The sequence below is a fragment of the Tigriopus californicus genome, chromosome 1, assembly GCF_007210705.1.
Source record: "Tigriopus californicus strain San Diego chromosome 1, Tcal_SD_v2.1, whole genome shotgun sequence".
Lineage (NCBI taxonomy): Eukaryota > Metazoa > Arthropoda > Copepoda > Harpacticoida > Harpacticidae > Tigriopus > Tigriopus californicus.
Window position 1 is genome coordinate 2,167,088 of NC_081440.1, and position 12,814 is coordinate 2,179,901.

Consider the following 12,814-nt stretch of genomic DNA (forward strand, 5'->3'; position numbering starts at 1 on the left):
AGAAACTTGTCCAAACTTTGCCGGCAAAGCCATGGACTTTGAATTTGTAGCACTAGCTGGAGGGGCATGTACAATGTACAGGAAGGTTTGAGAAACACGGGAACGATTCTTATTTCGTGGCTCCATTTGGGGAGAAGGGATACCTTGCAGAAAAGGTAACGTTAAAGTAGAGTTTTTCGTGGTTTCTTGGGCCTGAATATTGGAAGTTTGACCATCTTCATATCATAAAACTTAGCGCGCGTACTCGAGAAGGAAGTGATTTACGATAAGGTGTATTACGTACTATTGGTATAAAACTGAGGCCAGATTGAAAAGTGACTTTGTTCTCCGATCCATCCCACCCTCTTTTTACCGAGAGCTTGGTAAGCATCCGAGATGATCAAATGGAGGGATAAGTAAGCTTTTTTTGGTAAGAAAACGAGAGGAAATAATTATTTCATGTCCATTCAGCAAAAGGTTTTTTGATTGCACTCTTCGGTAAAAGGGGAGATGAGAATTGAGAATGAGGGGTGGATAAATGGGGGATGGTTCCAAGAGAGGGAGGGGATTTCTTCTCCAATAGGCGACCACATCGATCTCTATTATACCTCTCAGGAATGCCTCGGGAATTGCTCTTGAGAGCCTTGTCTATTGAAAAGAAGAGTACGCATATTGTAAATTGATTTCCGTTTTATCGCCAAAGGACACAAAACTTATATAGTCACTCATGGAGAAAGGAAACAATGACTACATTCTGTTAGAAAGTTAATGATTTCTTACAGTAGAAAGGAGTTGTATGATAAAGCAACTCGTGAAAAAATAAATAACTCAACCATCCTATTTGATCCCAAGAACCAAAGGAGCCAATGTATCAGTTGGGGTAGTCTTGAAAGGTGGGTCCCTCAAAGAAGGCATTATTGATCCCAAAAAGCTGAGGGTGGGTGGTGGATTCCCCTACAAGTTCGGCGTTTGTAGCTTTGTCTTGTTTGTTTTGGTTCTTTATGAACGTCATGCGGCATTTTTCGGCACAACTTAGTCCTGAGGGCTTGCTCCATATTGCATTGTGGTATTATTGTCTCTGTGGCTAGTTGGGCTTGTGGAATCGAGGAAGTAGCAAAAAGGCTTGCTTGACCTTAATCTTGGCGTGTGCTACTTCTCTCCCCCCTCAACAAGGAATATATGCAATGACATGTTGGAAGTTCTTGTCAGGTGAAGTTCTTTGAGGCATACCTTTTCTTGGGGAGGGGGAAGGGGGGGGGTCAATATGTACCTGATCCACAGTTCCTTTTTGAGGGGACTGTTCTACACACTCTTCATTCATATTTGTTTCGTTCGGAGCTTAACATTCTTCGAGTTGCTAAGCAAGGAATCCCTAATTTGTAGATTTTGGTGACCTAGGTACCAGATGAACTTGAGGGAAATACTCACATATGATGGTTCAAGAATGACGTGTCATGTACCTGAAGTCAATGAGATGCCTTGCCAGGCTTAGAAAAGGCCAACAGCCTCTATGAGTAGAGCCAGCCTTGTAGAAGACTTGATCAAATTTGGATCCCAGCCAAATGTTACCACTGTCTTCAGCCCCAGCCCACACTTCCATTACAAAACAAAGGCCAATACAGACCAATTACAGGGGACAAGAGCCACCAGGTACTCTTGACATCTCAGGTTCAGCTCATCTTCGACATCCAAGTCTCTCCATTGAATATTCTCTTCTTGTCCAAAGAATCGTGAATCAGGGAAACACATGGCACAAAGGTCATTTTGATCAAGTTTGGCAAAAAGAAAGAGAGAATTGTCCACCCCATGGCCTTGCGTAAGCCAATGTATTATACTGGTTGGTGTCCGTCCCATATCTGCGGCATTTTTCTTCTGCACTACAAGAAGGTGGTGGTCCTGTTTGCAGACATCAGAAGGAGGACCAGAAACGGGCCAGAGAACTCGAGCAAGACTAGCAGAGGCAGCCACTTTCTCGCTGTCTTTGAGTACACGTCTCATCGGAGTAGTGTCACAAAATCTCATTAGGACCAAATCCTTGGAAGCTGACGAGAGAGAGGAGAAAGAAACCTGCAGAGCAAGTTCTTAACATGGCCCGAGGATTGTCATGCCTTTGTTCCACTCTTCGTGGTGGCATACATAGATTTGTTCCCAAGGTCAGATGAGTCGGCGCAAAACTTCGATAATGACAATTTCGAGAGTGAATGAGTGTGCCCTTACTGGATGCGAAGAGAGTAAGTAGCTGTGCACGAGAAGAGTGTATTCATGGTGTATGTTGCTGGGTTGATGATGCCCTTGGATGAATACCAAGAGGGCACAGATGATGGACAATTTATTACAATGAGCAGGCTATCCAAAGATTGCCACTCTGTCCATGCTAATGAAGATCAGATGGAATCATACCAAGGTCAGAGAATCTGGACATATTCAACATGAGAGCTAATCGGAAGCCATACGATATATTCTGCCCCTCGGATATTCAATGGTCTCTCTTGAAGAGGACCGATGGTGGGTGGTCACCCTGTGCCAAGCCCGTTTGTTCTTCCCTGTTGTCTTCGTGAATGGCAAAGGCCATTGCTTCAGTCTCCGCTGAAGCCTGATCCCCTAAGAGGCCTCTTTTTTCCCGTCTACTGTACGCCAGATGAGAACGAACCGACCACCATCCAAACGGGGAGAGGGCTCCATGCGAGGAGATCTCACTTTTCGAAGTGTGGGGAAAGGATCTTCTTTCTGGTATTTCTTTTGTGGCCTTCAAGATGCTGATGAAACTTAGAACAAAAGACTCGGCTGAATCAGGGACGCCATGCCTAGACTTTAATCATACAACTATTGAAGGTGTTAGGGGTAATTTACCACATGAAAAAAATAGTGTTGGAGGTAGGATTTGAGTCTGGATAGAAATTGGTGATTGTTTACAATGAATTGGAATTTCAAAAATAAAATGGAATTAATGCTTGATGATCATATGGGGACCCTCTGATGGGCACCTTTTTCCCTTGGTGAGACAATCCGACGCTTTCATGCCCAGGTCTGGAGCAAAAAATGGGTCCAACAAAATGATCCATCCAGTTCTTATCACGAGCTGACAAAGGCACTGAAAATCAGCCAAGTCTATTTGATAGAATTTAAAGTGGTTTATTAGCTTAACGAGGGCCTTAATCTTCCGAGTTTTAGATTTAAGCAACGGAACCATCCAAAGAGATCTAACATTGGACAATAAGTAAAAGGCAAGAGTCTGGAAAAGTTCACAAGCAAGAGAAAATTGAAAAGAAAAGAACATTTTTTCGAAATTCACTTGTTTAAGCCGTTCCAAGATGCGACTATTGGTATCTTTAAGACAGTTGAAATCAATCCAACACACCTGAAAAAGAAGCATTTTCTCTCCCATGATATCTCACCGCACTCATTCGTCCACAAGCTGCAATTTAGTCGGCAAAGAGGATTTTATCTTTTACATTAGAGTTCCAAGATCCATTAAAAAAGAAAAAATCCGTCCACGTCTCTTCAAGTTCTCTTCAATCCTCTGAGCATCACTCTTGTCAACGTGGATCCAACCGACTGAGAACAGCTCTGAAACCTATCCAAATAGAGTCAAGACGAGCAGAAAGACATCTTTCAAAGCCAGATCATCATATGGAAGTCGATTTTAACGATGGAGAAGCCAAGAGTAGATGAGGCTCCCTGATGAGCACTATAGATGTGAAAACGTCACATGACCCTTGGGCGAATCCGCAATCAATGAAGTGGCACACACGTGGTCTGAAAACATCCCCAGGAAGTCCAGGAAGTGCAGTCCATTAGTTCGGAAGTCCCAGGGAGTCTCGCGGAGCACTTGAAAAGTCAGAAGAAACCTACTACTCTAATTACCATTACAATATCTTTATGGGCCAGACCCCGAAGAACGGCCAGGGGTTTGGAAGTTGGCTCAAGGCCATTTTTGAGAAACTCGTTTTGACAGAAAACCATTATTTTGAACTCCCTTCAAGCACATTACGTACAGTACTTCTTGTGGTGCAAGAGCAAAACCAGGCTTGTATTACGGTACTAGACTCCAGTAGGTGAGCTGTTCATGCACTGCTAGAGTATGTGGATGAGTGGGTGCATGCAGGTTTGTAGGTTGGAGACCCTGAGTGAGAGCAAGTTTTTTCATGATTTATTTCCACAGCTCCGTGTTACTTCTTTGACTACTACTTCCACTCCTCGTACTCGAATGTCTCTGTGGTCCAATATATTGGAGGAGTGTGGAACCACTTCGAAACCACCAAAGGCGCAAAAACTTTATATACGAGCCAGAGTGCCTTTGTCAGGACGGTTTAGAGCGGAATTTCCATAAGAATAGGTCACTTCAATTGGAAACTTTCAGGCTCTCAGAATGCTGGCAATGTTTTTACCGTGTGTTACAAACCGTGATTGCGGGTTTCAGGTTGAAGTAATCATTAGATTGATTACACTAATTCAGCTCAGACTTCATGGGTTCTTCTTTTTCTCAGGTGCTTTATTAGCTCTCCTAACTTTCGTATCATTAGTCAGGTTGGCAAACTTGCTTCCAAATTAGGCCAATCTTTGCGTTCCATCGTGATTTATTCAAGATGTTTTGACACTTCATCTTGATCGTTGGTAAGTACATAACCAAGTTCCCGAATGTCATTAGCAAACTGCCACAAAAGCTATGAGCGTAAATCCAGGAGAGGCCACCTCGTGGCCTACCCGTAGTGCGGCTCGGAAGCACCAAGTCGGGTGGTCGGATGTTGTTATCTAGAAAAGTTTGCTTCCCTCACTTCCATTGGGCTTTGCGACACAAACGCACACACCCAACACAACCTAAGGCCTTGTACATGGTCGGCCTTTCTTCCTCTTTTCTCCATTGGCCCGACCTTGTCATAAGTCAAGGTTGTCCTTCCGAGGGGGAACCTTAGAAAAGGGGCCTTTGTGTCGGCCCTTTCATGGAGTTTCCTTCTGCTTTGGAAGCCAGATTCCTCACCAAACTCGACGTATTGCAGTAGTGGTGTGTGTGTTCGTGTGTGTGTGTGGACAAGAAGTGTGATAGTATACGTACATGGCAGTCTATACTACGAACCAATGCCAGGGAATCTCGTGTGTATCTCGTGAAGGGAGCTCTCTTTCAAGTTGAAAGAACCATCCCTCAAAAAGCTCTTTTCTGGGCAAGTCCGGAAACAAGCAGGAACAACAAACCAAAAGAAGGCGAACGAACCGAGGAACCGAGGAACCGAGGAACCAACGAACGATGAACCGACGAAGAGATTATATTATGATCCACAGCAGTCCTTTGCTAGCTGATGATGGCTCAAGGCTAGTAGACACGGGCTCAAGGAAATCCTATTGTCCCAGTCACCTAACTTAAATCACATCGTTTACTCGGCCTTGGTGTAAAACATGGGATGATGATGTCCTCTTACATCTTTGGATGAGCATTAGCGTGTGAAGAGCCCTTCAAAAGAAGGACTTCCTTGGGAAAAGGCCTTGACCAAGCTGACTCTTCTGATGCACCAAACGCCTAGGGCGACCACTGAAGGAAGAGGGACCAAGATACACGTACGTACATGTCAAGACCTATCAGTGGGTGGAAATGAGGCTGTGAATCTGCATTTCTCCAAAGGCCGCATGATCGGCTCAACACCATCGTCAAGAATGATGGCCATACAACCATCAAGGCCAACCATTTACCAACTTCAAGCGTATGTCCTTGTCTCGCTTGGTGGAGGTCAAATTACTCGCCCTACCTAACGAGTTCAACGAGACAAAGACCGACAGTTGGCCTTTGCTCGTCCCGAGGACCTTTGAGACTCACGCCCAAGAAGCTGAATAACAGGAGGAGAATCAAGGTGTTGAGTTAACGACAAGAAAAAGCCCTTGGACTTCAGGGGGAGGGCCTGGTTTTATGGCCATTGTGTGAACTTGGTCTTGAAGTTAATTGAGACCATTAGACCCTACGTATATGGTCGGAACTGGCACTTCAACAAGGTCATATTTGAACAAGACGGTCTCTGGCCGAGACTTCCACAAGATTGTTGACCAGATGTCGAAACGTTAGATTTGCTCTACCTTCATCTTCTTCAGCTTCTAGCCATGCACGTGTGTAGACAGGCAACATTTTAGAAATAGTTTGCGAAACACTGCAAAAAGTGGGCCTCCAATATGCCTGAGTAACTATGGCCAAGGAGAGCAGGCAAGTTGAAAAAAGCTCATTAAAAGATGGAAGAGATAGGATCAAATGAAAATTCCAGCCCTTGACATCGGTTTGAAGGGTCTTCCCGTTTGTAATTGAAAAACTTTTTCCACAACCTCATATCCAAAGGGTATTTGGCAAGTATAATGCGAGCCAGATCCGTTTTCTGGTTCACAAAAAAGTCTGACAACTCTCGTCAATGGGGGTCATGCCCAAGGTCTTCAACGAGGCCTTTTCAAGCCATTACCTCTAAAATACCCGACACATTTCTCCAAATTGCTGAGATAGGGTGCCGCCGAGATGTCTCGCAGATGGAAATGGAGGATACACACAGGATACGAAAACGAAAAGAGGCATGAAGGAATGAAGGAATGGAACGAACTCATGTTAGGGCACTCCATCATGTTGGACCAAACAGGGAAGAACCATAGCGTTCATGTAAGATATTGTTCATTCCTCCTCATTCACAGAATGTCACCATCTCCGAGACTCTTTTCGTTGGACGGACAGTTCAGCTCAAGCAGGGAGGCCTCTTGGGACCAAGGTAAAGTTGGTCAGACGTGGACATGAAGCGTTCATTCGGACGGAATTTCATGATGTGCTCTTGGCAACACTGAAAAGGGCATAATATAATATGAGTGCGAGTGTCTTTTATATGTGGCCAACGTACCCGATTGGCAGATAATGTAATGTTGAAAACACTTCTGTAGCAGATGGAGTCAAAAGTGCGTAAAAGTTAGGGTTTAAGGGGTTTAGTTTGATATTGCATCCGAAGCCCTCTTAGATTTTAACGAAGACTGTTGAGTTTGGGGCAACTGTGTAAAAATCAACTTCTTCACTTTACAAAATGTTTTTCTCCACCTATTGCCTGTTCCTTCAGAATAGCAATGCCCAAAGCTGAATATGGAAGTGTGTTTCTTATTCGTGCAACCTATTTTCATACTCGAAATTGACCTGTCCAAAGATGATTTGTTTACGCGGCAATTAACACTCACATTTGTCTCTTTATCAAAAAGGTTATCACTTTCAGTTGCAGCCTAAGAAGACATAAAAGATAACTATCAAGTGCCAAAAATACATCTTTAAAACATGACAACTGCAATTTTCTCCTGAAAAATCTCCAATTATTAATTTAACATTATATCTCAAGCAATGCTCATCCTAACCAAATAAATCAACCAAAAAAATAACCAAAATTGAATATTTTTACGCTCAAAAAGTTATTTTTCTTCCTGGAAAAAAAAATAAATCTAATTTTCATTCGAGAACAATCGGCCATGCATGCATATGCAGAATTTTTTAAAAAAATAGTCATCAAGTTTGTAGTTGACCATAACATATGTCTAAAGTATTGCAATTCTGTAACTTAAATTGAAATCAGAATTACTCCCCATTTCTGATCGTGTCCAGGAAAATCTGGCTAAAATAAGATCGGGATGGACACAATAAATCACACTATTCATTTCTTTTTTTTTTAAGGATATTCGACAAAATCTTTGAGATGGCCAGAAATGGTGCGAGCATTGAGCATCGGGCTTTGGTACTTTAAGGGGCTCAATCAAGTGCCAGTCTGAGATTCAGACTGCTCAACAATGAGTTATGGCCTACATGTTCTTCTTTTCCTTTACACGATTCTCGCTATCCAACAAAATACAGGAAACGCTCCACGATTGAGTTGCCTTCGGATTTGTTATACGGTCGGATGCTTTTGGAAACTAGAAAAGATGAGCCTCACATTTCAGCCTTCATAACAGAGAAAAAAAAAGAGAGAGAGAGAGAGAGAGATTGAGCATCAATGGAACACATCTCCAAGAGAGCAGAAACCAATCCCAAAATAGAACCCACATCAGGACAACTAATGAGCAACCTCGGAACGCGAGACTCGTCCTTTCGACGACGAGTCTGGCTTCCTCCAGAAGGAGCAGGACGGAACAAATGACAAGGGCCCATTAACGAGAAAATATGCCTTGGCATCAAAGACAGACCTTGGTCATAAATAATGAGCAATGTAATATGGCTCTAAATTGGATCTAATAGTTAGAAGAAGGGGGATGCGTGAAAAGGGCTGTGAACCCGGTCCCATAAGCTAGAACATCTCTTGGCAACTGACCATTCAAGGGCAAGCTCGTGATTAAGATGGGATGCAAACTCATACATACTACATGTTTTGGTCCTACAACACCATCTTGGAATCGTTGAAAAAATACATTAAGAGAGACATAAAAGTCATTTGCTTGAAGAGTACGTACATACATTAGCTAGGCAAAACCAATTCGGGATATTTCCATTTGAACATTAATGTCTGGCCATGTTCCAAACTTGGATCAGGGCGCGTAAGTTGGCTGTGCATATACACTGTACATGTGTAATGGCCACAATGTCGGCACATATATCTCATTCCTTGACATTATTCCTCGCTCGACTCTAACTGTCCTTGGGAATGAGGACCAGAAACGTGAAAACTGGTTGCTTTTGTGGTCCAAGATTGGTCCACGGATATAAAGCCCAAGGTGTGACCCGGGCCATCAGCCATGACGAGGACACAAACCTCGGGGAAACGAACGTGAATCAGGTCATCAAGGAAACTTCGTCGTCGTCCTCGGAGTCCCGGCCCCTAAAGATTACCAACTCAGATTGGGGACAAACATGCTAAGCAAATTAGTGGAACTGGCACACACTCAAGATGTGGAATGGGAAAGGAACACGGTCACTGGAGGAGCCAAGATCTCATCCCTGATCTCATGTGTCCCAAGTTCTCGCGTGATTGCTCCCTCAGCGATCCAGTCAGTCGATGGCACGTTATTGAATTTTGTTATGCCATCCCATGTCGAGTTGTTCCGATTTTGCCGAGAGAGCCAAGATAAATGGTGATTTACCCAGACCCTTTGAACAAAGAAAAGAGGCCTTTGGAGCCACGCATTAATTACAGAACATGATCATCAAGAAGAATGTACCATTTAATGAGACCATTCCTGGTGCACCCGCGCAGAATTGGCTTTAAATGGCCGGAATTAAAGCCAGGCACTGCACGTTGGTTTGGAGGAGTCTGAACCAGTTGGAAAATAGTAAAATATTTTCGATGGTACATTACAACACACTCATGCCGTACTTTGCAAGGGCCGTAAAATATGATATATAACTCAGAAATATCCCACTGAAGTGAACCATCAATAGTTTTCCTAGTCCTATTCTCTGAATGGGGACTAACCATCCAAATGGAACCCACAGACCCGACACTCACTTAGGCGGGACCTAAAGCTGTACGAAGAAGGACATGTCTCTTCAGATCGATCCTGACGAGGCAGCAATAAATTAGTGTCCTTTTCATTAACGAGCTGCATTCCGACAATACAACAAGAAAGGACAGAACCCGAACTTTGGGCCAAAGTCCCTTAGTTTGTCATTGACATTGGAACACTCCATGTTCCAAGTAGGAAAAGCATGGAGGAGATATCAATTAATTCCTTCTCGTTGAACATTAGTCACTTTCACTATTGACACATTCTTGTACTAATGAAAGCTTTAGAGCAGGCTTTTCACCTCGCATGAGCTAGTGGACTCGGTTGGCCTTTGGAAAGACCACCGCCTTGGCCACTCGTTCTTGCTCTCCATCTGAGTTGTCAAGATACAATTGTCAATTTGTCAGACGATATTCTAGTCCCGTCCAATGGACACCGAGCGAAAGAAATCACAAGACCCGCACAGAGTTGGTCTTGCGCAGTTCCTCGTGGACAAGTCTCATTTCCTCTCATCATTCCAAGTCCAACGAAGACTCGACGAGCCTTGAGGAGCCAAGTTTCAAGATGAGTGGTCCATATAACCCCAAAGGAAACATAGAAGCGTCATATTGAACCTTCGCCGTACGTAGCTACTAGTGCTGGGTCAAGTGCAGACTCGAGTCCGAGTCCATTCGAGCTTTTTACTCGATTTTGGAGGAATTGGCTGGATTCGAGTCTTTTAGAAAGGAATCGAGTCCGGATCTGTCAAAAAAAAATATTACTTTTTTCTTGAAATTTCGAAAGTCGAGTCTTTTGGCTTGACCTGAGGTTTATGAAAGACTCGAGTCCTCTGTCAAACTCGAGTCCGGACTCGGCGAGTTCGGTCAAAAGTAAAAAAATCAGAGGACTCGTGCGAGTCCGTCTTTTGCCGAACTCGCCCCAGCACTAGTAGCTACTGAGAGGGAAGCTGAGCCTTCAGTGACGAAGGGATCGAAACTTGGGTCCGATTGAGTAACACCCTCAATGGCGTTTTGAAATTCAAACCAAAGTTCGTAAAAGGTTTCGGGGAAAGTTGGGGTGAACTTCAATACCCGAGGTGCCAATTCCGATCGAGTAATATGCTGACGCCTGCTGTATTGGAGATCTTTTTTGGGAGGCGGTGGAGATAAAAAAATCACCTCGTGATCCACCAAAGTCCAAGTTGCCGTTCCACGGTCGGTCGATAGAATAGAAAAGCCCAACCAATACCCTGTGGAACGTCGGGGAAAATGCGCTTAAAATTTCAAGCGTGACTTTGGCGGAACTTCTTTGGAGCCAGCAAAAAATCCCTGGCTCACCAAATCCATGGAGAAAATGCAGATAGAATCCAGAATTAGCTTTGAAGGACGTGAGGGATAAGCGAGAGAATGTTGGCATCAACAACCGAAAGTCTGGTTGTCTTTCTTTGGGGAAGGGATGGCTCAAGAACAAGGACGAGGCCCGAGTTTTTAAGCCCGATGTTGCCAAGGCCGCTTTGTTATTGGACATAAATTTATCAAAATGGGAACAAAACCTGATTGTTGGCATTTAGTATAGAGAAAGGCATGCTTGAAATAGTATCTTTTGGACACGCGATTAAGAGGCAATTTGGGCGTTCATTATCCTGTCTTACTGAGTACTGACTAAACTAAAAAAGTTAAATGATGATACAAAGAGTGCCCGTTCCTTATGCGCATAAATAACTAGCTTACATGCATTAAATGCAATACGCTCTGGTTTATTGTGCTGTGACCGAAGAACATGGTAATGAGAAAAGAAATACGTATAGTATACCGTACGGTGGGACTTCTTGTTCAGCTTGTTCACAAAGTACATGTACATACGACAGGATGACCTCGGACGTGCCCCATTTCTAAGGCTTCTTACGACTTACGTAAGTGTGAGATGGGGTTGAGAATCCTTTTGTCTCCCTTTGAAATAAAGTCCTGGATAAGTTCATTCTTTTGTTTCCATCTTGAATTCAAACTGTAAATCCATATTCTGGAGGAGCTGTCTGAAGGCTATGTTCACAGTTCAAGACCCTTCTTCCAAGTAGATTTGTTTCGGGTTCGAATCCTGTTCGCGAAAAGAGAATATTTCTATACACCTACAGGTACAAATATTTCAGTGCATTGTATTGTACTAAGTACCGACACGAGAAGCGCCATCTAACGTCTTCTATTTGAGAGTGGAGTTTCAAAAAAAGATAAAAGTGACAGGACTATCTGAATATTATTCTTTGATATGATATAGTTCACCTCTGTTGCGTTGCAATTAGTTAATCTTGTGCCCTCACCAAAAATGGACTGTTGCCTTAACATCGATAATTACTCAACTCAGCATGATTGTTCTCCTTCTCTTGGTCAATAACTTGGCTCTAGCTCAAGTTCGTAGAATACCTATCTATGGTTTTACAAAAAAAGTTTGGTCCATTCAGGCACCATTCAAAAGTGCTCTTTGTCACAAATCTTGAGAGTACAAAGAGCTGGTGTGAGTAGATTGAGAAGTGAATGAATCAATTAAGCCGTCATTATGCCCAATGAAGATTGAGGACCTTGTCATTGTTCGATTCTAAGGACTGGAGAAGTCTGGGTTTAATTGAAAACGTGAATCAATCTACATAATTCCTTTATTCAAGGTCTTGCTCTCTCTCTCTTTCTCTTTCTCTTTCTCCTTGAAGCTCAACCGTTCTTAACCATTCTCTCTTCTCCTCTTCTCCTCTTCTTCGCCTCTGCCACTCTGCTACGTCATCAACCTCTTCTTCCTATTCCATCTCGAGGTGCTCTCTTCTTTGGCCTCAATCCTCGTTGCTCGTTGGTCCCGACCTTGAAATGGTCGCCACTCTCTCTCTCTCTCTCTCTAGCTCTCTAGCCGTCTTTCTCTCTTCACTTCCTTCCACGGGCACTTTCTCTCGGCTCCGATTTGGTTGAAAACGACTATGAAAATGGATGGCACAATCTCGTTTTTCTCCAACAAAGGGTCTTTCCAGAATTTGGGTCACTTTTTATATCCACAGCCACTGTCCATAACGTGGGCCTATGAAGTTGTCGCATGATAAGCGAAGACACGTTCCGTCCGACGAGGCGTTTTGATAGTGAAGGTTGTTCCAATAAGCTCAAGACTTCAGTGAAGCATGGAACATGTTCTCTGGAACCACACATCCATGCAATGGCCCTAATGGTGCCTTCTTCGATCGTTGGTCTGGCAGTTGCCAGTGCAACAACAACAACTACTACTACTACTACGAATACCACCACCACTACGACTGTACAATGGGTCTTATTCGTTGTATTCCTCAGAAAATTCTGGAAAAGATTGGTAATGACTTGAATCCGGGCACAAGACACGGATGAAAGAAATTGAGCAGCGGTAAACCCGGCCCATCATCAGACAAAAAAACATCTGGAACTTCATT

The 12,814-nt window shown here is 43.5% G+C and overlaps 1 long non-coding RNA gene across 1 annotated transcript in view; it reads right to left on the reverse strand.

Annotated features, from left to right (window-relative positions):
- Nucleotides 1–6,559: 6,559 nt before the first annotated feature.
- The window catches only part of LOC131878971 (uncharacterized), a 10,808-nt gene continuing 4,553 nt past the window's right edge, over nt 6,560–12,814 (reverse strand). The window contains exon 3 of the long non-coding RNA XR_009373079.1: nt 6,560–6,776. This is a non-coding gene — a long non-coding RNA (uncharacterized LOC131878971). The remainder of the gene's footprint in view (nt 6,777–12,814) is intronic.